The 23194-nt window shown below is 33.0% G+C and overlaps 1 protein-coding gene across 1 annotated transcript in view; it reads right to left on the bottom strand.

Annotated features, from left to right (window-relative positions):
• Positions 1 to 23194, bottom strand: part of OXR1 (oxidation resistance 1) — a 586011-nt gene that overhangs the window by 539739 nt on the left and 23078 nt on the right.

The following is a 23194-nucleotide window of genomic DNA, read 5'->3' on the forward strand; positions in this document are numbered from 1 at the left end:
TTACAGAGAAACCGATCTCTGCCTAGAGAGACTAAGGACTGGAAACAGTAATTAACTTCCTAATTAAATAATCTTCTCTAATTACTTCCTATGCTGCTAAGTGAAAGTTCTATCAAAGTATAATAAAACACATTATAAATTCACACAAGTTTAGAAAAATCATTCTTTTAAATTAGTTTTCCCTCTAAATGTTGGTGACCTAGAATGAAATTCTGACCTCTCTACTCTAGTTATTCTTTTCTTGCTTTATTTTTTTAAGTTGAAACCTTCCACTATTCCTTTTGTATAATTCCCTTATTTTCAAGGGACAGGACAGAGAACACTAAGAATATCCAACAACAGAGATATCCTCCCTCATTCTATAGTCTTGCCACACCTTGGCCCATTATACAGTTATGTTCATATAGCATTTAAAGATATAGGATGTACTAGGAATCATCATTTCAACTAAACAGCAACCATAAGCATCATCTAGGAGGAGACCTTCATAGAATTTCTTAAGTTTATGTCTTGTTGGCCCAGAAAAGACCTTAAAGGCCAGTAATTTTGGGACTCCCACATTGAACAGGGCTTTCAATCACTAGACAAATTCTGGAAGGTTAAGTAGCCCCAGGGTAAAGAGCTAAAGTGCTGGCTTTGTTCTTTTAGCCAGAGGCTACAGCACGACCCATTTATCTCCAAGGACATTATCTTCTCACATACTTTCCCCAGAATCCTGCTGAAGGGCACAATACTGCAGATGGTTTTGGGGGGACAAGTTGTATCAGGAAGATAAGTTTTCTCTTTGAAAGAGTAAAGGAAAGATCTCTAAATGTTGATCAACTGGATGAGAAAGAATCTTAACACAAAAAACAACAAAAATCATTGCAGAAGTTTCTATTTTCCTCTCAGAAAGATATGCCAACACATAAATTTGGATATGCTTCAGACAAAGAATTCTAAAAATGACTGGCATAAATATAGAAGAGGGAGTAGGTATTTTATTATGTTTTTTTCTTTATTACATTATTACTATTATTATTACTACATTATTTATTATTATATTTAATTATTCTTACCCAGCAGAAAAATAACTCAGTCTTAATAATCAGCATCTGGGTGGTACAGTCTAGGCAGCTAGGTGGTACAGTGGATAGAGCACAGGGTTTAGAGTAAGGAGGATCTGATGTCAAACATTTATTGTATGGGTTACCCTGGGCCTCATTTTCACTCAGTTTCCCCATCTATAAAATGGGGTTGATGATAACAATACTTATCTCTCAGGATTGATTTTTTAAAAATAATTTATTAATTTTATAATTATAATTTTTTTTTTTTTGACAGTACATATGCATAGGTTCTCAGGATTGTTAATGAAGATTGAGTGAAATGAGAAACAGAGGACTTCTCAGAATAATATCTTGGAGAAAAGCAAGATTCAACACCAAGGGTCTGTTAAGGCTCTGGGAAGAAGAACAAAAGACTTGCTCTTCTAGAAGAAATATCTGAGATAACCTTCTGGATCTTTACTTAACTGCTTAGAGAAAAACATGACTAATTGTTTAATGGCCTGGAGATATTCAAGAGGCCTCCAAACTAGCTATCTCTATTTGTTGATTGAGGAAGCTTGAGGTAAACTAAGTCTCTTTGATTACTCTAGTTTATGGATTATTTACCTCTAAATAAATCTCCTTATTATGAGGGATTATATGGTTTCTCATAAAAATATTAACTTAGACTGAACCTATAACCTAAATTTAGTTTATGAAGATCTGATGAGTTTGGAATATGATTTTTTTTTGTACAAATCTTATAATAGAATGCTCATATTAGCTCAAGTAAGCATTTGTAAACCTTGTAAGGCTGACCACCATAAACCCATAAATTTAGGCAAACACACCAGCAAACATTTGTAAACCTTGTGACACTGACTACCATAAACTTAAGTAAACATCTGTAATAAGCCAACTATATCTGCTTGACTAGACTATAACAAACCTGTGCTATTTCCATCTAAGCAGGCAGTGAAAATTAACCAGATAAGGGGAGGGGGGGTCATGGATTCTTGTGGTTTATGACTATATAATCACCCTTAATTTCTGTGAAAATTGGTCTCCTCCCACTGGAGAACTCCAGTGAGTGGACTGTCTGCTTCTCAAATCACTCCACTATCTTTATCAAGAAAACCCCAAATGAGACTGTGAAGAGTTGGACATGACTAAAAACAATTGAACTATAACAACCCTATTCCTTAGGGACTGGTTTTAGTGCTCTGTTGCCTAGAGACTAGGAAGGGAGAACAAGGAAAAATGCTATTTCAAACCATTATTAAATACTTACTGTGTGCCAGGCATTATGCTGCAGTATTTTATAAGTATTATCTCAATTGATTTTTGCAACTTACTGTTACCCAAAAATAATATCACAAATTATGAGAGACTGCATTGCAACTAGATTTATTACAATAGAAATGAACATACATGTGAAACCCTAAGGAGGAGAAATCATGTATAATTATGATGGCAAAAACAGCATTATTTTCCCTTAAGAACTGCTAGACCACGAAGATAAATAAGATGGTTTACTTATCTAAAAGGGTCCCAGAAGCACAAGTATTTTCCCAGTCTAGTATAGACCGACTGGTGCCTGCCTTGACTCCCAAGTTAGTGATACAAACAACAAATTATGTTGTCTTTGATACATTGAGGGCCTCCTGCATCCTCTAAATGCAGTGTTACTGGAAAATATGGCAACTCAAAAAAACAAATTCAGGGAATTTCAACATTCCTTAACAAATCTCATGAGATAGATGACATTATTATCTCCATTTTGTAGATGAAGCAACTGAGACAACTGCACCAAATCACATAGCTAGTAAGTATTTGAAGCTGGATTTGAATTCAGGTCTTCATGACTCTAGGCCCTGAACTCTACTTTATCTAAGTGATTGATGCGGTCATTCAATATGTTAGCTATCTGTCTTACACCTTTACATCATCTGAAAATTTGTAGTTATATCTTTATTACAGGTTATGCACAAGAACAAGCTAAATAATTACTTATAAAAATAAAACAAGATGACATTTTAAAAATGAGTATTTAGTCTAGGATGTTAAAGATAACATTCATGCTTTGGATAAATATTGGCTTCTATGACAACCAAGAGCTCTTAGAACTCTGATTTTTAAGAACCAGGAAGCCCCTTCCATAGTAGATATTTCCATCACCCACATATTAAAGCTCTTTACTAAAAGAATCCCTTTTTTCTCATCCATAACCTATTTATGCAAATTGCTCACTTAGTGGTATGAGTACTAGATTTTTATTAAAATTTTCTGTTCCCTTATAACTTGAGGAAAGTCACTTCATCTTTTTGTATTATAATATCAAAATAAATTTAGGGAAAGGAAAAAAAAAGGGGGTGGAGAAAGTTACCAGGTAATTTTATTATATATTTAAAAGTAATTGCAACTTTTAATAGATTTTCAGTTTCATGTAGAATCATCTTTTTCTCCTCTCCGTTATGTTATGGACATGGTTTGCTTATCAAAAATGGTCCCAGAAGCACAAGTTATTTTCCCAGTCTGGTGCTGGTCTTGATTCCCAAGGTTACACAAGAAACCTTGGTTAGGGATACAAACAACAAATTATATCAGTTCAAACAATAAATTATGTCATCCTTGATACACTGAGGGCCTACTGCATCCTCTAAATGCAGCGTTACTGGAAAATATGGCAACTCACAAAAAGTTCTTTGCTTTGAAAAAACCTAAATAAAAATCTATTCTACTTTTAGTTATCTTTTAGTTTTCCCTTTATGCCTATTCTTTTGTAAAAAAAATATTCAGGACTACAGGTCTCATTTATAGAATATTTTAAGGCAAAAAAAATAGTTTTACTTTTTTGATTCCTACAACAATCCTATAAGAAATTTAAAGCTTCTCTGACTTTACAAATGGGGAGCCTGAGATTAAGAGTAAATAACTTATGTAAGGTGACCCAGGTAATAAATTATACTATAGAATTTAGGCTCAAAACCAAATCTTCTTAATGTAACTTACTCTTCCTGCTAAAATATGCATAGAATCAGAATATGCAGAACTGGAAGGTCATTTACTACAGATCTTTTAATCTAACCAAGAACAATCACTTAATATTTGATTTAAAAAAAAAAACTGAGACCCACTAAAAAGATGTGAGAAATACACACTAAAACACTAATAACTACAATAGGAAGAAGCTACTGGTGTAAACCTAGCAGAATTTATTGGTGATTATTTTCAATGAAGACAAATAAACTATTTTTTTTTTATTAAGGCTATATAGGCCATTCTTCTTCCAGACTTCCCAAACTGTGAAACTACACTTCTCTCCAACTGTTTTTCCATTCTATATTTGTCTGTACTTGACATAGTGAAAAAGCTGGAAATATATGTTTCATAAATATAACCTTATATAACCATGAAGATTACCAAGCTTAGGTCATAATTCAATTTTCAAACCATAATTTCCTTCTTTAAAGTTAGTTACATAATTGAACAAATTTCCTATAAGACAGAAGTGAAATGTATCATGTTTAAAAATCTTCTTTATGAAATACTACATTTTGCTAACTCTAAAAATTAATTTAAATATTATGTATTTCATACATAAGATTATAGGGAGATTTGAATCCAATTCATTTAAAACTTTCCTCCATCCTAAGATTACAACAGACTCAGATTCTCAGGTCAATAATTATCCAGAATGTTAAAGGACTTCAAGAAAATTGATTTTATACTCCTCTTAATAGTTTTTCCAATATTTAACATCTCTAAATGACAAAATCTTTTCTGTAACCTACATTTTTTTCTTTTTTAAAAATTTGTGGTGGTTTCTTTCTCTCTCTATGTGTGTATAGGCACACACATATATAATATGTATATATATAAATATGTTTTAATAGTAATTTATTTTATTTTTCCAAAAACATGTAAAAATAGTTTTCAACATTTGTAAGACTATGTATTCCAAATTTTTCTCCTTATCTCTCTCCCCCCCATATAGCAAGCAATGTGATATAGCTTAACTATATATAATCCTTTTACTATATTTCCATATTTGTCATCTTGTGTAAGAAAAATTAGGAAAAAGGAGAAAAAATCACAAGAAAGAAAAAGCAAGCAAGCAAACAATCATACAAATGAAGGTGAAAATACTATGCTTCAATCTTTATTTAGTCTCCATAATTCTCTCTCTAGATGAGGATAGCATTTTCCATCCAAGTCCAATAAACTTCTAAAAATGGATTGGACTTTCAATTTCAATGATCTAGGAAACTTGGCCAATGAGGAGTTAGTACAGTTCAATGGAAAGAACAGTTTAATGAATCAAATCCACTCAAAGTATAAGATATCAGGGTCAAATTGTTGGTGCATATCAGAAGCAGGGCTTAAATTCTGGTTTTGCAGATGCTCTATTATGCCATTCATATGACAAGTTAGATAGGAGATATGTGGATATGGGTATATATGCATATATACTTGATAGAAACAGATTACATATACACACATATATGCATTTATATACACACACTTAAAAACTATATTTTAAGTGCAATATCCTTTTTTAGTGTAAATAATTTTAGCTTCATTCATCTTTTCCTGTAGATCTTTTTTATCCTCTGACAACTCATTTTTTGTATGGCTTTCTTGGTTGTTCTTTGAATTTTATTTAAATGAATCAATTTTAGAACTTGATATTAATCTTTCAGCATTTTCTGAATATAGTAAAAATATAAATTCAATGTATATTATCTTCAGATTTTGTGTATTCCTTTAAAATATGTTTTAAAGCAATGAGTATTTTACAAGTTCTTTGTAGAATCTCAAGAATTGAAAATGCCTTCAGAGGTCACTTGTAGGCTCTTTAATTACAGGAAAATTTCTATTATATCATTCTTGGCCAAAGATCATCTGGCCCATGCTTCGAAACTTCCAGTGAAGGAGAACTCTCATCCTCCTAATGCATCTTATTCCACTTTGGGGCAAGTTTGTTATAAAGTTTTTCCTCCCATTTACAAGTTTTTTTCGTTCCCGTAGGATATCATTAGGTTAGAACAAGTGGCTTGAATCCATCAGGGCCATCTAAGTGCTCTTCAGTTTGACTTCAAATACAAAACATTGCCATTTCTGTCTTATTATTACTATTTCATTCATCATCTTGTTGCTTCCTCTTATTAGAATGTAACCTTCTGAAAGCAAGGATTGTCTTATATTTCTACTTTAATCCTCCATGCTAAATATAATGCTTTGAACATAGTAAATGCTTAATAAATGCTTTTACATTAATTTTCCTTGGCAAAAGTGGCAGACAATATCTTTCCATGATTATTACTCTAACATCTATTACCAAATGGCAGTCCAATGTCTTCTTTGATCTTACTCCAGCTTTTAGCATAGGGATAAAGAAAAGCTTTCCTGGTTTTTTGCTTGTTTTTGTTTTGTCTTTAGCATCCATTGTCAACATAAATTATCAAAGCTGATTATTATTTTTTTCAAATAGGATTAGACCACTCTGGCTTCTATCTTCCATTATTCAATTTTTCTTTATATTTATTTTTTAAAAGTCTCATTGGTTGACAAACTTCCTGTGTATCCACCATGTTTCTTTTGTCCTGATTAGAACTATTTGTAAAATTGTGATAATATATTGGAAAACATATGACTCCTTTTAGGCTTATTCTCCTAGATCCTTCCCAACCTTTCTTTGAAGTTGTAAAATCTACTGTCCCCAAATCTTTAGCTCACATTAGGCTGCACAATTTTTTTTTCTGCTCCAAAATGGAACAGTAACTTCCCCCTGAGCTTTGCACTCAGTAAGTGTTTGATCAATCTTTGGTATATTGTAGTGTAAAGTCCCCATCATTTCCTGTATAACAGTTAGTTACTTTTTATTAATTAACATCATATAAATTAGAAGCTCAGTTTTAAAGAATGAAATCAACATTAAGGCAAAACAAGAATTTAACCAATTCTGCTTTTGACTGAAAGAGTATCCTGATAGATGTCCAGTTGTTTGAAGTCCCATATCATGGCCAAATCATGCCATTCTTCACACTTTCTCATTAGTTACGTGTAGTCTATAGCATACATCTACAAAAGTATTATTGCTCTTTGAACTTCACTGAAATATTCTCTATCATGCCTATTTCTTTTAACTGATTTATTCATTTAACGGGTTTCTTCATTTAGGTGTCTCTTTTTTTCTTTCAATGTGTAATATAATCTTGTCATCTTTTTATCTACTCTTTTTCTCTTAAATCAGTCATTGATTGTTTGATTCCAATCTCTCAGGTTCAATTCTAACAGCCAAGGAATCATCCTTTTCATAGACTAGTTAATTTTGAATCAAAAAGGGTCTTGGCCTATAACAAACAGAATGATGTCTCCTCAGTCCAGTCACTGAAATGGTATTGGGTTTTCTCTCCTGAGATCTACTCTTCTGGACAGAGCCAAGTGAGGAAAGGTAGAGCTATCTGTACTGCTCCCCCTATTCAAACAGATGGAGGTTAACTGGGTATCACTTCATAAATTCATTGACTTTGGATAAAATAAGCAACTAATAATGTTAATATATATATATACATATACATATATATATATATATATATATATATACATATACATATCTCCTCATACAGTAGTACATGAGCATTAGAAAGTAGAACTGCACTACCATGAACCCTTAGTAACTTCTCAATTACAATATCATTAAATATGTGAGATATTACAATGACCTATATAAATGTGGTATTGATTCTACTTCTTTGGCAAGACTGAAGATTTAGCTTAACTTCTTAACATTTTCAGAATATGGCCATTAAGACCAAGGTGTTTAATGCACAAAGGTAAAGGAATAAACTTTAAGTAATGAGCGAATATAAACTAAATAGGCGAATTTTGCATGATGGGAGTCATGGTAATGAGGAGTAAACTGAGGTCTAAACCAAGATGGGTCAGTTGCTTTTCTCTCTCTCCTTCCTTCCCCAAAGTAACCAAGGGCGGGTTCGGCAGCAAAGGAATTTGCTACTTAATGCTGTATGGAAACAAAGTCTTTATTGATTAGAATGGAAACACCGGAGAGCCGGTGGGCAAAATGGCTGCATGGTACAAGGCCAATTTTTGCAAAGAATACATTTTTGAGGACTCTGTTTTATACAAGAGCACAATCATTCAGATGCAGTGATGTAAGGAGGTTCCGGAGAGTGATGTAAATAAGATAAGGATTCTCTTGTTATCTTTTGGGGACAGACAGAAGTCTCTTCCCAAAAAGGAATTTCCTGCTGGCATTTGGTCTATCTGAGCAGATTAAAATGGGGGCTGTAAAACCCCAGCCAGCTCAGATAGCCCAAACTAGTTTGACCAGATCTTGTATCAAAGGTCCAAGTCCCAAAGGAAGTTAGAGATCAAACAAGGAATATCAAGGGGTTACTGCCCTCAACAATGATACCAGGACAAGTGCCCTGGGACAAGCTTTTAAAGGGAGAAATCATAGTCACTATCATCAGGGACTAAAATTAGAGGATGTGAAAGAAATTCATCTGAATAGGTTCCCATTGATAATTACTAGGAAACAGATGATAGAAAACAAATCCTGATGTGGGTACAGTTTTCTCACTGCCTCATAGGGCTACATAAACAAATCAAAATGTTTTCTTTCCCACCTTATATTAAGAAGAACTGGCTGCATTATGGGGAAAATGCCCAAAAGTATATAGCATGTTGGTCAAAAAAAATAAATAAATAAGACAGTCTCGGCAAACCCCATTTTACCTAGTTGGTTAAGTCCCTGTGAATCCTAAGAAAGCTTATCTTTAAAACAAGCTAAGTTTTGCACGGGCTAGAAAGCCTCAGAATTAGAAAAATCTAGGTTCAAGCCCAGTCTCTAACATATGTAGCCAGACTTGTTATCAAATGACCATTTTCTCTGGCTGACCTCAGGCCTATTATGTTCCCTCTCCTCGTCTCCATCAGGCTGTTGCACTTGTTTTATATCGTGATCTCTAAAGGCAAGAATTTCTGTGGCAAAGAAGGAAGAAGTAAGGCTTTGCTTCCTTTAAAGTCCCAACTAAAATCTTATCTTTTAAAGAAAGCCCTTTCCCAACTCTTCATAATTCTAGTGCCTTCATTCTGCAAATTATTTCCTACTTATCCTGTATATAGCTTGTTTGTATTTATTTGTTTGTCTCCCTCCCTATGAGATTATAAACTCTGAGGGTAGTGACTTCTTTTGTCTCTTTTATTTTGGAAGTTCTTAGGACAATATTCAGCACATAGTAGGTGCTCAATAAATATATAATGATTAAGTAACCTAGTAGCAAAGAGAGGGGATGGAAAACCAGGATAATATTGACAATTTACCTGAAAACTGATTGATAATTAATTTTTTTAGTGAGTCACATAGTCAGAAGCCAAGTCAATATTATTATTCATCCATCAGAAAGTCTAAGTATTTCTTCCCCTCCTAAGCCACTTTATGAAAAAAAATATTCAATGCTATGTTGACATTTTTATACTAATTGATATAACAAAACCTAAAGGGCCTACAAAAGCCTCAGGTGCCTTCTAAACAATAACAACAACAATGTTTTAAAAGGTGAAATAATAATTTATGATGGTTGTTGCTGTTGTTTTTGTGGCACTACAGGTGGTGGCAAATCTTCAAGCTCCTAAAGTGAATAACAAAAAGGAGTATTTTTTCTTTTGATGACATCTCACCTTTCTTTCTTCCAGGAAATGAATCCCTACTTCTAGAAACCACTTTCTTCTTTTTTTTTGCCAAAGAAATTCTTGCCCTTATGATCACCACAGAAAGCAAATGCATTCCTAGGGAATTTTTGCATTTTGAAAAGATTATGTTAGCCCAAATTACTAAGACAGTAATTGTTGACCCGGGACAGTCCCTGTATGCCTTGCTTCCTCTTTTCTTTCTCCACCTTCAACTTATATATCTGATACCAGAAAAAACTGGGGCCACCAACTTAAATACTGGAAGATTACAAACTTTGATATTCATAATAATTTCCTATTAACCAGAAGATATAATTACCTGACCACCATAGAGGACAATCTTACCAGTAGCATATAGCACGAAAGAAGAAATGTACTTTCCCAAAGCAACTAAATTTTGGTTTAAATTGTGGGTAATATTCATTAAGTACTTTTATTTAGAATATCCAGGGACAGTAGGACAATAGGTGTTTTGATTATCAAATTGTCTTTCCAGTTACAGTACAACTTCATACCATTCCTCCTCCATTTAGCAATGGACTTGGCAAGGTTAAGTTCATGTGATATTTGGTCTAAATCCACCATGTTCTAAGAATTAAAAAGAATGACACTTCAACTTTTAAAAAATCAAGGGTGAAAATTGACCTAGGAAATGAGGTCTAAAATAGATAGAGAATATGAAGACATAAGCAACCTCTGTTTAACATCTAATGAAAGTCAATTTAATATTCTTATAGTTAATACTTTTTAAAATATCTGAAAAATATTACCAAATTCATCTTTCAGTCTTCAGAAAGATTCTGTTACAGCCTTTAAAATTCCAATTAATTCAGTGTTGTAGGCTACAAGATAAATGCAACATATGGGAATGAGTCTTACACTTCCTACCTTTATCAACTGTGTTTAGTTCCATAGATAGGCTTTAGTTTTATTTTATTTTTTTGGCAATGTATTTTTTTTGGCCACAGGTCTATATCTTTATGCTGTGAGACCTTGCATATGAAATGAGAAATTTATCATATTTCCAGGAGAAAACAAATTCACTAATATTGGGAAAGTCCATTACTTAAATAGTATTGTATCTTGTAATGGCTAAAAAAAAGATCATGAAAGGTAACCACTTCTGCCATTTATCAAACAACCAGTGTCAAACTATGCAGGTCATTCATTTAGGAGAAGCTCATTAAAATCAAAACATTCCACTGGAAACTGAAAACATGTAAAATCGCTTTCCTTATTTGAATTGCTTCTAAAATGCCCTGAAAAAAGGAATACAACTATAACCTGGCTACATTTATTTCCAGTTGATTTAAGATAACTGAAAATGATACTCCCTCAAAACAGTATAAGAATTGGTCTGAGGTGTGATAAACAGAATTCAAAGTCTTTAGTCTTCAATAATCTTTAAGGATGCCTTGCAAGTTTGTGCTTATTTTTGTCTACATGAGAATCAGTACTATCCTCTTTATTCTTTTCCTTCCAGCCCCATGCTGTCCTATGAATACAATCCACCATCTTGTCTATTGAGAACACCTTGGTTCATACAGTTCAAATCAAGCTCCTTCCTCCCTATCTCCAATGAAAAAAATAAGACCTTTCCTCAATTTATTAAGGATAATCCCCCAAGAAACAAAAGGGTCATCTGTTGCTAATGAACAACTAAAAGGACTATGGGAGATAAATTTCTGCTCTTGCATGGCTGCAAGAACATTTCACAATGCTACATTTCAATGTCCTTCATTTCCAAGGAAAAGAGTCTCTAGACTAGAAGGCCTTAACATCCTTTAGAACATATACTGCATAATGAACTGAACCAGCTGCATCCAGCAAAAGAACTCTGGGAGATAACTATGAATCACTACATAGAATTCCCAATCCCTCTAATTTTGTCCGCCTGCATTTTGGATTTCCTTCTCAGGCTAATTGTACACTATCTCAAAGCCCGATTCTTTTTGTACAGCAAAACAACTATTTGGACATGTGTACATATATTGTATTTAATTTATACTTTAACATATTGCACATGTATTGGTCAACCTACCATTTGGGGGCGAGGGGGGGCAGAAGAGGAAAAATTAGAACAAAAGGTTTGGCAATTGTCAATGTTGTAAAATTATTCATGCATATATCTGGTAAATAAAAAATATTTAAAAAAAAGAACCTAATACTGCAGTAATAATAGTTGTCAAGGTACACATTTTTTCGTTTCCAACTCTTTGCTACAAAAAAAAGAAGCAAGTAAAAACAAAAAGCAAAGTAATGAGACTATAAGCTTAACACATAGGATCATTTTAACATATTAAAGGATTAAAAATAATGCTGGAGAATTTTGGGAGCTAATTCTCATTACTATTATCAAACACTATTACCATGTTTTGGCTTATTTTGGTACAGAAAGACATATGTATGTTTATATATGAATAAAAATGAAGAAAAATCAATGAGAATTCTTCTTCTGATGAAAATCATATACCTGATAAATGGGTTTTGATCACATATCTTTAGATAGAAAAATATTTTTGTTATGGTCTAAATATGTGATTTTACAGAAAAAAGAATATCTCTTTTTAAATGCAGATGCAGAAGAGCAAAGGTCTTAGCTAACAGTGGCTTGTGGAGGGTTGCACTGCCAGTAGGGATCTGAGGTGAGATTTGAATCCAGGTTTTCAAAACTGAAGATTATCTTTTTGGCATGAATTTCATACCTAAAATAGTCCCTTTGCTAATACAAAATAATTAACAAATGAAACTAAAATCAAAACTGTATTAAGAAATGAACATAATCAATGAAAATGTGACAATATGTTTCGATAGTTTTGTAACAAATTTAAAAGACTTGGGTGTGCAGCAAAACAGAAGCTGACTATAGGAAAAAAATGTATTTTGTAGTGGCAAAAAACTAGAAATTGAGTGGATCCTCATCAATTGAAGAATGGCCAAACAAGTTATGGTATATGAATGTTATGGAATATTAGTGTTTTATAAGAAATGATCAGCAGGATGATTTCAGAGAGGCCTGGAGAGACTTACATGAATTGATGGTAAGTGAAATGAGAAGAACCAGCAGATTATTATAGACAGCAACAGCAAGTTTATACAATGATCAGTTCTGATAGACATGGCTCTCATTGACAATAAGGTGATTCAGACCAGTTCCAATGGATCTTGTGATGAAGAAAGACATCTGGCAGACTGAATTCAGTGGGAACTGAATGTGCATCACAATATTATATTTTCACCCTTTTTGTTATTGTTTGCTTGCATTTGTTTTCTTTCTCTTTTTTCCTTTTTTGATCTAATTTTTTCTTATGGAGCATGATATTTGTGGAAATATGTATACAGGAATTGCATGTTTAACATATATTAGATCACTTGCCAATTGGATGAGGGGGTCAAGGGAAAGGAGGGGAAAATTTAGAGTATAAAGTTTTGTAAGGGTGAATGTCAAAAATTATCTATGTATTAAAAAAAATTAAATAAAAAATTTAAAAAGAAAGAAAGAGATCATCAGCCTAGGAAACTAAAAACCATAATTCAAAGGGAATCTTGTGTAGAGCCCTAGTCTGGAAGCTAAACAAACTGAATTCAAATATTAAGTTGGCTACGTCTATATTCAATTAATAAATCAGTGGGATTACCATCTAGGTATCCTAGCTAGAAGCAAGAATCTGTCTCATCCAATTCCATATCTTATGAAAGTCTAGTCACAAAAGAGCCCAGAGCTACCTAGAGCAAATAAATAAATAGAACTGGCTGAGGAAGGTTTGTGGAAAACAGGGAATAGAAATATAGGTAGATTCTGACATCTTCTGAACCTAGTTTAGGTCTGTTTACTATTAAAACAGAAGTTCTTCTAGGAAACAGTTCATGTCTATGTCATCTTGCCTTTCCATTGCCATTAGTACACTGCTTCATATATGGTACAATCCAATATTTTTGTTTCATTGATTCCAACATCATGATGCTTCCTGGAAGCCCATTAAAATCTAATTCAGGTAACAGTCAAGATTTTGCTTTGCTAACATTTTCTTTTAAAATAATAAGAGCTTACAGAAAGAAACAAAAAGTCTAGGAAGACAGTAAAACTGCTTTTAGAAAAGGTATATTTATACAATTGTTCAGTTAACTACAAATTGTATTTTTTATGGAGCTTCCAGTACAATGCCATATATGCTAGGAAGCTTCATGGTTAAGCTAATAAGGACAAATACTTTTCCTGCTTCAATCAATAAAACATTAGGTTAGAGAGTCATTCATTTATTCTAACATTTATTAAGTACTTTTTTTAAGGTTCACAATATATTTAGTATTGGAGGAGATGCAGAGTTTAGCTATGACACTAATCCTTCCCTGATGAAACCTAAAAACTTTTTGGTGAATCAGACACAAAACCAGAAATCACATTATTATTTCAATTTATAGTAAAGATAGAATCTAGATGTTAATAGAAAGTAGATGTCAAAGCCAAAAATTTTTGGATTTAAGCCCTGTCTCAGACATATTATAGCTGTATTATCCTACACATAACCTCTCAATTCTTTGGGCAACTATGACTACAATTTGTGGAGATGGTGCCAGGCTGCATTAGTAGAGTTTCCTCATCTGAAATAAAAAGCCATCTTATATCTGTAATATTTTCTACACTGAATACATTTCTTTTTAAAAAGGTGCTTCTGACTCCCTTCTGAGGAAGATCACAGATATACACCATTCATAAACTTTAAGAGAATTCCCTCCCCCATTTAACCCTCCTACCCCCACCCCAAATTATATTCTGGGAAATTGATATTATATAAACTAGAGAATTTAAGATGAATCTGGTCTTGATGGAGGTGTGAAATTGTGTTCCCTTTAATCTTTAAAATTAATACTCTAAAATTGTGTACCCTTTGATCTATAAAGAAGGGAGATTGGAGTCTCAGGCCCTCCTGGGAAGCATGTCTTCCCATATTCCAGAGAGTCTATGAGAGGAAAGCATATCCTCCTGGCTGGTCTTCTCTAAAGTAAATCACTCCAATGATACCCTTTTCAGGAAATTCCAAACTCCATAAGCCTTCAAAAGTGATTTCCCATTCAATTGGAGATCTAGGCCTGGGGACTTTGGCTTCTTTTCAACCTGAAACTGAAGCCTCAAGATTCTCTATTAAAGGGCAATTTTAAACACTTTTTTTGCAGAATGTCCAAAGCAGAACTATGTCCCTTGGTATAGCTGCCTGTCAGGACCCTGCCCACTGAGAAGACATTTACTTCTCAGTGCCAGCCTCCATTTCCTTAAAAGGCCTTTGCTACTATGAAGTCAGTCTCTTAGCAAAGCTGACTTCTCATCCAACAATAAACTTCCATTTTTGCCACCTAAAACTCTTCAGTTTCAAATTCTTTCACGAAGAACCTGCACCCCGACCAAAAGGGGATTTAAATAATTCTCTGACTACTACTACAACTCCCTCAAGCTTCATCAAAAGAGAAGGGAATGTGAATGTATTATGTATAATTCCAGAACTGGAACTTCTTGGAAGAGGAATCTTCACTCTTCTCCCTCATTCCCACCACCCTGGGGAACCCCAAATTTTACATATGTAGATAACATAATTGAAGAGAAATACTACTTAAATTTTTGCAATGAGGGAAGAACAATTAGTTCCAAAATGTCAGACCTGGAAGGAAACTGAGATCTTCACTTAAAGGCTTCATTCATTTAACATATTTGGTGACTAAAGCTCTGAAAAGTTAAAATACTATAAAACCCCTGTTCTTTTTACTATGCCAGTTAGTCATAATAGTGACTCTGTCTAAAACCCACTTTTGTCTAAATTAAAGATTGATAGATTTGCTAGCTTATTTTCCTTGATCAAGGCTTTAGCACATGAAAGCATAGTTGAAGTACCTGTTTGTATTTCACAAATCTTACATTTTCCATCAGGAAGCTATTCATTCCCTTAAGGCAATAATCTAGGCAGAAGTCCTACTAAAGCTAATTAGTCTTGGGAATAGGCAGTTAAACTGGTACACATACACATTCCTGCAAATGGTTTTTCCACACTGTGTACATTACCCAATGTTTGATCTTAAGCTGTTAACTATTTATCTACATATATTTATAAAGCTATGTGCAAAGAGAGATTTCAGTCAAGGCCATAACTTGCCTGATGACCTTTAAGTATTATCAAAATTTTTTCTTTAAAAGAGAAATAAGTAAACAATAAAAATTCAAGCTCACTCAATTTCCCCTAAAACCAAAGGGAGTAAGAGGGTGACAATATAGAAAATTCAATTCAATCAGTGCTAGATTTTTGGGATATTAAAAAAAAAGTACTGAAAGCAGTCCCTCTCCATAAGAAACATATCTGCTAAAAATGAGGAAAATCAAAGGCAATCAAAAATTCAAAGGACAGGTAATCAAAACTGGAACATAATAGAGATGGAAAAGAAAAAAATAAACTAAGGAGCATCAGAAACAGCAGAATAGTGTTAGAACCATAGCCCCAAACACCCCAGGAAAACTGGATTTGAAAACTTAAAATGACCCAGCAATCCCAAATTCTATTTGTACACCCAAAAGACCCTTCGTCTCCTTCTCTTCTACATAATAATTGCTGTGGAAATCTCATTGAAGAGTGCTATCTTTTTGCCCTGTTTTTGATGTATTCCCTTAAGAAAGGTTCAAATATGTCAGATAAGGAAGCAAGGTAACCTGTTTGCTGGTTTCTGTCAATCCTATAAAAAGTCCTAAGTCCTTTTGGTCAGGGCCACATGATTTGGATACTAATCTCGTGTGACCAAAGTGAACTTTAATAAATTCTCCACTTAAAACTTAGTATTCCTCAATTCATTGGCACAACAATAGGTTTCTGACCTTGGAGTCAGGAATGGTTCAAATCCTGCTTCAGATAGTTACAAGCTGACTCTAGGCAAATCTTCTAAGTTCCCTTTGTATTGGTTATCACATCTGTAAAATCTGTTGGTCTTGAATATCCCTTTCATCTCTAATTTTATGATCTTATGACAAGGTGGATATTTTGTTATGTTCTCATGTAGATTTATGGGTTTCTCTACATTTTTAATATGCTTGAAATACTTTAGGACCAGTTTTACACCTAAGCAATTGTTAATGTAGGAAATACAATTTTTTTTCCTGTTCTCTCCACCAAAACAACAAACCAAACCATACAAACAAACAAACAAAAAACCAACCCAAAACCCCAACCCAAAACAAAAAAAACTATAAACATCTTAGATACTAAAATTTCCATAAGGGGGGGAATAGTCTCTTAACATCATCATTAGAGATAAAGTATTGAAAACATATATCTCTAAGAGAAATAATACACTGAATAGACTCACCAGGTATACACATTTAATTGGCATAAAGTGACTCTATATCCTCCTATCAAGGAACTGCCTTACAGTCATATTTTAAAATCAGTAACATTCTGCCTTTTATTTTGAATTTATTGTAAAGGCTTGCCTTCAGAAGCAACATCTTACGATACTTAAGAGTAAAGATAATTATTGCTAAAAACATGCAAAAATATGTGGTTCAATTTTATGTTTATATAAGGCAAAGAATACTATCATGCTAGCTTCTTGAGGCGATACCCTGACTAACATTTCTGAGTTCTTTTTGATTGGTAATCTTTTTGGTTCTGTCCATGTAATTCCCTAGTGTTAACAGCAAAGTAATTTAAGGCTATGAAGCCTCTGACTCTAAAATATTTCAATAGTTTCCATATAGTCAAGATCATAGTAAATGTTTGCTTCAATCAATCAATAAACATTAATAAAGCAGTTGTGATTTGCTAGGCTCTGTGCAAACTAATTCTTCAACATTATTATACTATAATTTGAGACATTTAAATATTGAGACTGTGGTGGAATAGGAAATACCTTGGGCTAGAAGTCAGGGAGACCTCTATTTTAAACCCTATTCTGTCCTACAATTTGCTTTGTGATTTCAGATAAATCATTTGGTTTCCTCCAGTGAAAAATGAGAAGATTGGATAAAGTCTTTCCCAAATATAATATCCTATAATGTAACCAGATAATAATTTTGAATAAAAAATTAATAAACAGAAAAGAGAGAAAGCAAGAATTTCCTAGATATTTAATAAGAGGGTGCAAGAGAAGAAGTATAATGGGGAGGAGGGAAGAAGAGAAACTCTAAGGAAATAACAAAGGGAGAAAAAATATAAATAGCAAGCTCTTTATCACTAAGCATCTACTTTATCATTTTAATGGGAACCAGTCACCTCATCTCCAATTCTAATACCACACAATCCCTAAGGGCCAGTTTTTTGATATTGGCAAAGTACAATGAAACATAATTTTAGGTAATGTTAGAATTCTTTTCGAAATTTTTTTCAAATTGCAAAGCATTTGGGCTACCTGAAGGAGACTATTTCTAGGCGTTGGCATTTTCAGACACAATCAAAGAGCTGTTTTCAGCTATCTTAATTAAAAAACCAATCAGTCAATAAGCATTTATTAAAGTTATGTTAATATATTAAGACTATGTTCCAGGCACTGTACTAAGCTCTAGGAATACCAAAAAAAAATTAGGCAGAGGAAAAGCAAAACAAAAAGCAGAACCCACTCTCAAGAAGCATACAATTGAATAGAGGGGACAACATACAAACAACTATGTACAAATAATATAAATTAAGAATAACTTCAGAAGGAAAATATTAAGCTGAAAAAAAACTTCTTGCAAAAGACAGTACTCCACTTCAGGAGGAACAGAAGCTAGGGAAACCAAGAGCTAGGGATGGAGAGAGATCCAAGTCTAGACATAAGGGAAAGTAAATAAAAAAACATTCAGTCAGGAGAGAGTATAATTTGTGAGAGGGAACGCAAAAAGACCAGTGTCACTGGACTGCAAAGTATACAGGGGATTAAGGGTATAAAATGACTAAAAAGCTGTTTAATTCTCAGTATCTATAGTCTATCATTCCCTTGGCTCCAGAACACAATTTTCCATGGAATTTTCCCTGTAATACATACCAACTAGTAGAGGTTATTAAATATATCAAAGCCACAACAAAAAGCATTGTTAAATGAGTTGTTAAGAAGCATGCTGTTTTCTATAAATGACTCTCTGGTTCTGAGATTATGTATTTGTTTGTGTAGAATATGTATGTGTGCATATATATATATATACATTATTATATATAATACATATATGTGTATAAGATATCTTTATATGTGTATTTTACATCTCTTTTATATATTTATGTATGTTTATGTAATAATATATTTTTATATATATAGTTTATATTCTTTATATATATATTATATATATACATACATGTATATATATCTATCTTTATATATGTGTGTACACACATACACACACACAAGCTGCTAATCTTCAATTTAGATATCCAAGTACTAGTTAAAACACAAAAGTATTCCATTTAATCCAGAATAAGTTTTCTAACACATAACCTAGAGATATTTTCTTGTATATTTGTAAAAGGCAAGTGAAAGGACTATGAAGTATTTACTTTTCCCTAGAGAAATAAAAAGATGTTAAGTCCTTCTTGGCAGCCAGTTAAGAGATTAAAAAGAGATGGAATGATTGAATAGTAGCACAGTAACAAGTCTTTGAAGTGGAAAGGATTTGATTTAAAACCATTAAAGTCAAATTGTGATTTCAATCACTAGCCAGAGACAGGATTTAATCAACCCTTCCTACTTAATGTATCAGATACATGTAAGTTTTATTTCTTTAAAAGTGAATTTCTAAAAAAAAATTAAAACCCAACAGAAGTGAATATTCTGTATATTAGAGAAATGATTTTTTAAATTACTAAAGAATTTTGTAGAATAAGTTCACTAAAGCATGATATGAATCTGGTGGAAAGATGAACCATTTTAAGTTTAAAAGTATGTATATATGTGTAAAGAGGGTATAAAGTTCATGTATTGGAGATGAATCAACAAAGGATTATAGATTTTGAGCTGATCAGGAATTTCCAATAAATAAACGAATGAAAAAGTATTTAGTAATATGTATGTGATGGGTACTATGCAGAGTGTTGGAGAGGTAAATACAAAATTAGGACAGTTTCTACCCTCAAGGAATTTTCCTACAGATAGGAAGGGATAATATAAATGGTCTAGTTTTTGGCCAAGAAAGGGAATTTTTGCCCCTCAAGTCAGAGGAATGATGAATAAAGTCACCTAGTGGTAGCCCACAATAGTAACATACCCCCCCTCAGAAGCAATGATTATATTGATTTGATTATTCTGGCCAAAGCAAGAAGTGAAAAAGGGAAGATGGTAAGATGACTGGCTTGGATGTGATATGAAATATGATCTGATCTGTGGTCGGTGACATGTAAGTAGCTAGGTGAAATTAATCTTACTCATTTATCAATCAAGAGAGCTCAGCGCCCACAGCAAGAATTCCAAAGTTTGCCAGATGAATTTCACAGGCAATGTGATGATTGGTCAAGAGAGTGCAATTGGAAAAGTCCAATTATCTAAGTTTTTCAAATTCTACACAAATGTAATAAAACCTTAGGGAAGTCACATCAATTCTTTTTATGTCATTTCTTTATCTTTATTTTTTTATTTATAAAGCCTTTTATTTTTAAAACAAATGCACAGATAATTTTTCAACATTGACCATTGCATAGCCTTATGCTTCAGATTTTCCCCTTTGTCCCCCACTTCCTCCCCTAGATGGCAAGCAATCCAATAGATGTTATACATGTTAAAATATATGTTAAATCCAATATGTGTAAACATATTTATACAATTCTCTTGCTGCACAAGAAAAATCAGATCAAAAAGGAAAGTATCATTTCTTTATCTTTAAAGAATAATGTTGGACTAAAATAATCTATATAAATTTTAAAGCTCTAATGAATCTATGTTTTTTATAATTGGAATAGGAAAAAGAATATTATCCTGGGGCAACAGATATACTTGGATTTTAATCCTAATTTGATTACTCACAAGCTGTGTAATTGTGGACAAGTTATCTGATTAGGAATAGAGCCTTTAAAATGTCTTCCAATTCTTATATTCATTTTATTATTCTAGACATAAAAATCAAAAGGTCTGTGTGGATATATCCAATTTCCTAATTTGTAATTGGAATTTCCATTTGGGTTGTAGTAAGGGGAAATTGTAGGCAATATTTTTGTTGATCAGTGGAATTAGTAAGAAAAATAATAAGTGTAAGTTTGTTCTCTTTGCAAACTTCTGAGTAAAGACTAGATGAGCATTTGTTGGGGATGTTGAAAAGGGGATTCTTACTATGTTTTGAGCTATATTAGATGGCCTACAAAATCTCTTTCTAGTCTGGGATTCCATACCCAGTGATCTCAAACTTTATAGTAAAAAAGGTATAGTCCACCATCTGTCCACTAAAAATGACTAAAACTATACTAATCACCATTATTTTTTTTTTTCTTCCTTCCTTCTTCCTCATCTTCCTGTGCCCAGATAAGAGATTTCATCAGTACAAGGAACTTTAGATGAAGTGATTCCCTATCCCTGTTGTCTCTACAATCATTCTTAACCTTTTTTTATGTATCTCTTTGGGTGTCTGTTAAAACCTAAGGACCTTTTCTTAAAATTCTGTTTATAAATTCATAAAATACAAAGATTACAATGGGAAATGAATCATATGGAAAAATAGCTTATTGTAAAGAGCTGAAACTCTTGAGTTCATGCACTAAGGTTCAGACAAGCAAGCACTTAAGGCTAATTACCAATTGGACAATATTCTATTAGCATATGCTTGGAGAAAGAATGGCCCTGCCCACTACTCTGTGCTGGCTCTATCTGTTGGGGTATAGAGAGTTTGGGAGGAGGGATTTGAGGGTGGAGTAAGACAAGCTAGGCGACTCCTGGCCCAGAGAGCAAGTAGAGAAATGTGGATATTCCTATGCCCATTCCTCTGACTTCTACAAAGAATAAAGATCAAGAACTTTTGCTTATCCTGACTCTGGCTGATTCTAAGGTATCCAGGGTATTAATTCGGTCTTCACAGTTTATTTTAAAAATTGTTTTTATTTTACACACTAGTAACTCCTGTCTTAAGTAGTTAACCAGGAGCACTCAGAAGTTAAGTGACTTGACAATGCAAGTATTTATGTCAGAGTCAAATACCACTGACATTTTCTCAGTCTCTATGCTCCTTGACCTCTATACAATTTATTATACTGTTGACTGGGTAAATAAATGACTCATATTTTTACATGTTATATGGGATTTCTAAACTTCAGTGGATATTTTTTCAGATAAATTTAGCAAAGACATGACCATCATTACTTCCATGCAAACTTTTCTGTACCTGAATAGTTGACCCTGATAACTATTAACAATATTGGGGAAATGGCTTAGAGAAAGTAAATTTTGTCTTCTGACAAATATATCAATATTTTATAAAAACATTAAATGATTTCTTAAAAGAATTATTTATTTAAAAAGTTGAACATATTGCTTCATAAGATTATCTTAAAACTTTTTCTAAAAACTAACAAAAAGGCATTTTTACAAATAAAATGCAAGACAATTTAAATTTTCATCATTTTTTGGATCAATTCAATCCCTTTTCTTCTTCTTAAAGTTTACCTGTTAAACAAATAAAGCTACAACAGGAGTTAGTTTGGATGGATGGTCATGACCATGATAGCTGAATACGTGTAATCTAATGGTTTTTCATTTTATTGGCTGTTTTTGTTTTGTTTTGTTTTGTTTTTTTAAAAAAGGCAATAAATTTCACATCCTTTTAGAAATTATCCATTGCATATGGAGTATGGGAATTTTGTTGTTGTTGTTGCACTATATGGAAGAAATAACAAATTGGTAATTGGTTACCTGCTAATAATATATTCTTAATAGAGATATTTTTGTTTTCAAAGTCCCTGATGATCAAATTAATTCCCAGACATGGTAGTGTCTATGAAATTTACATCTTTTTTTCTTAGAAACAAAACAAAAAAACCCAAACAACCACTGTAGCAACATCAATCAGATTACATGGCTACAATCCTACCTTTCGAACTTTCTTATATATATTTTCCCTACATATACTTGAAGATTCAAACCATTTTGCCTATTTTCTGTTATTCTTTTATGATACTCTAATCATTATCGATCTCTTTTTGTGTTATCATTCCCTCATCTCTGCTTCTTGGAAGTACTGGTTTCTTTTATGACTCAGTTTAAGTGCTTCCTTATGAATGAAAACTTCCCTAGTCCCCTAGATGCTAATACCTTCTACTCCAAGGTTACCTTGTATTTATTTGATTTAAGTATTTTTTTGGGGGGGGCTAGGGAATTGGGGTTAAGTGACTTGCTCAGGGTATTAAGTGTCTGAGGCCAAATTTGAATTCAGGTCCTTATCTTCTGACTTCAGGGCTGGTATCTACTGTGCCACCTAGTTGCCCCACTTTAAGAATTTTACATACCTGCATGCTATATCTCCCAAT

This window comes from Sminthopsis crassicaudata, chromosome 1, assembly GCF_048593235.1.
Source record: "Sminthopsis crassicaudata isolate SCR6 chromosome 1, ASM4859323v1, whole genome shotgun sequence".
In the NCBI taxonomy this organism is placed as follows: Eukaryota; Metazoa; Chordata; class Mammalia; order Dasyuromorphia; family Dasyuridae; genus Sminthopsis; species Sminthopsis crassicaudata.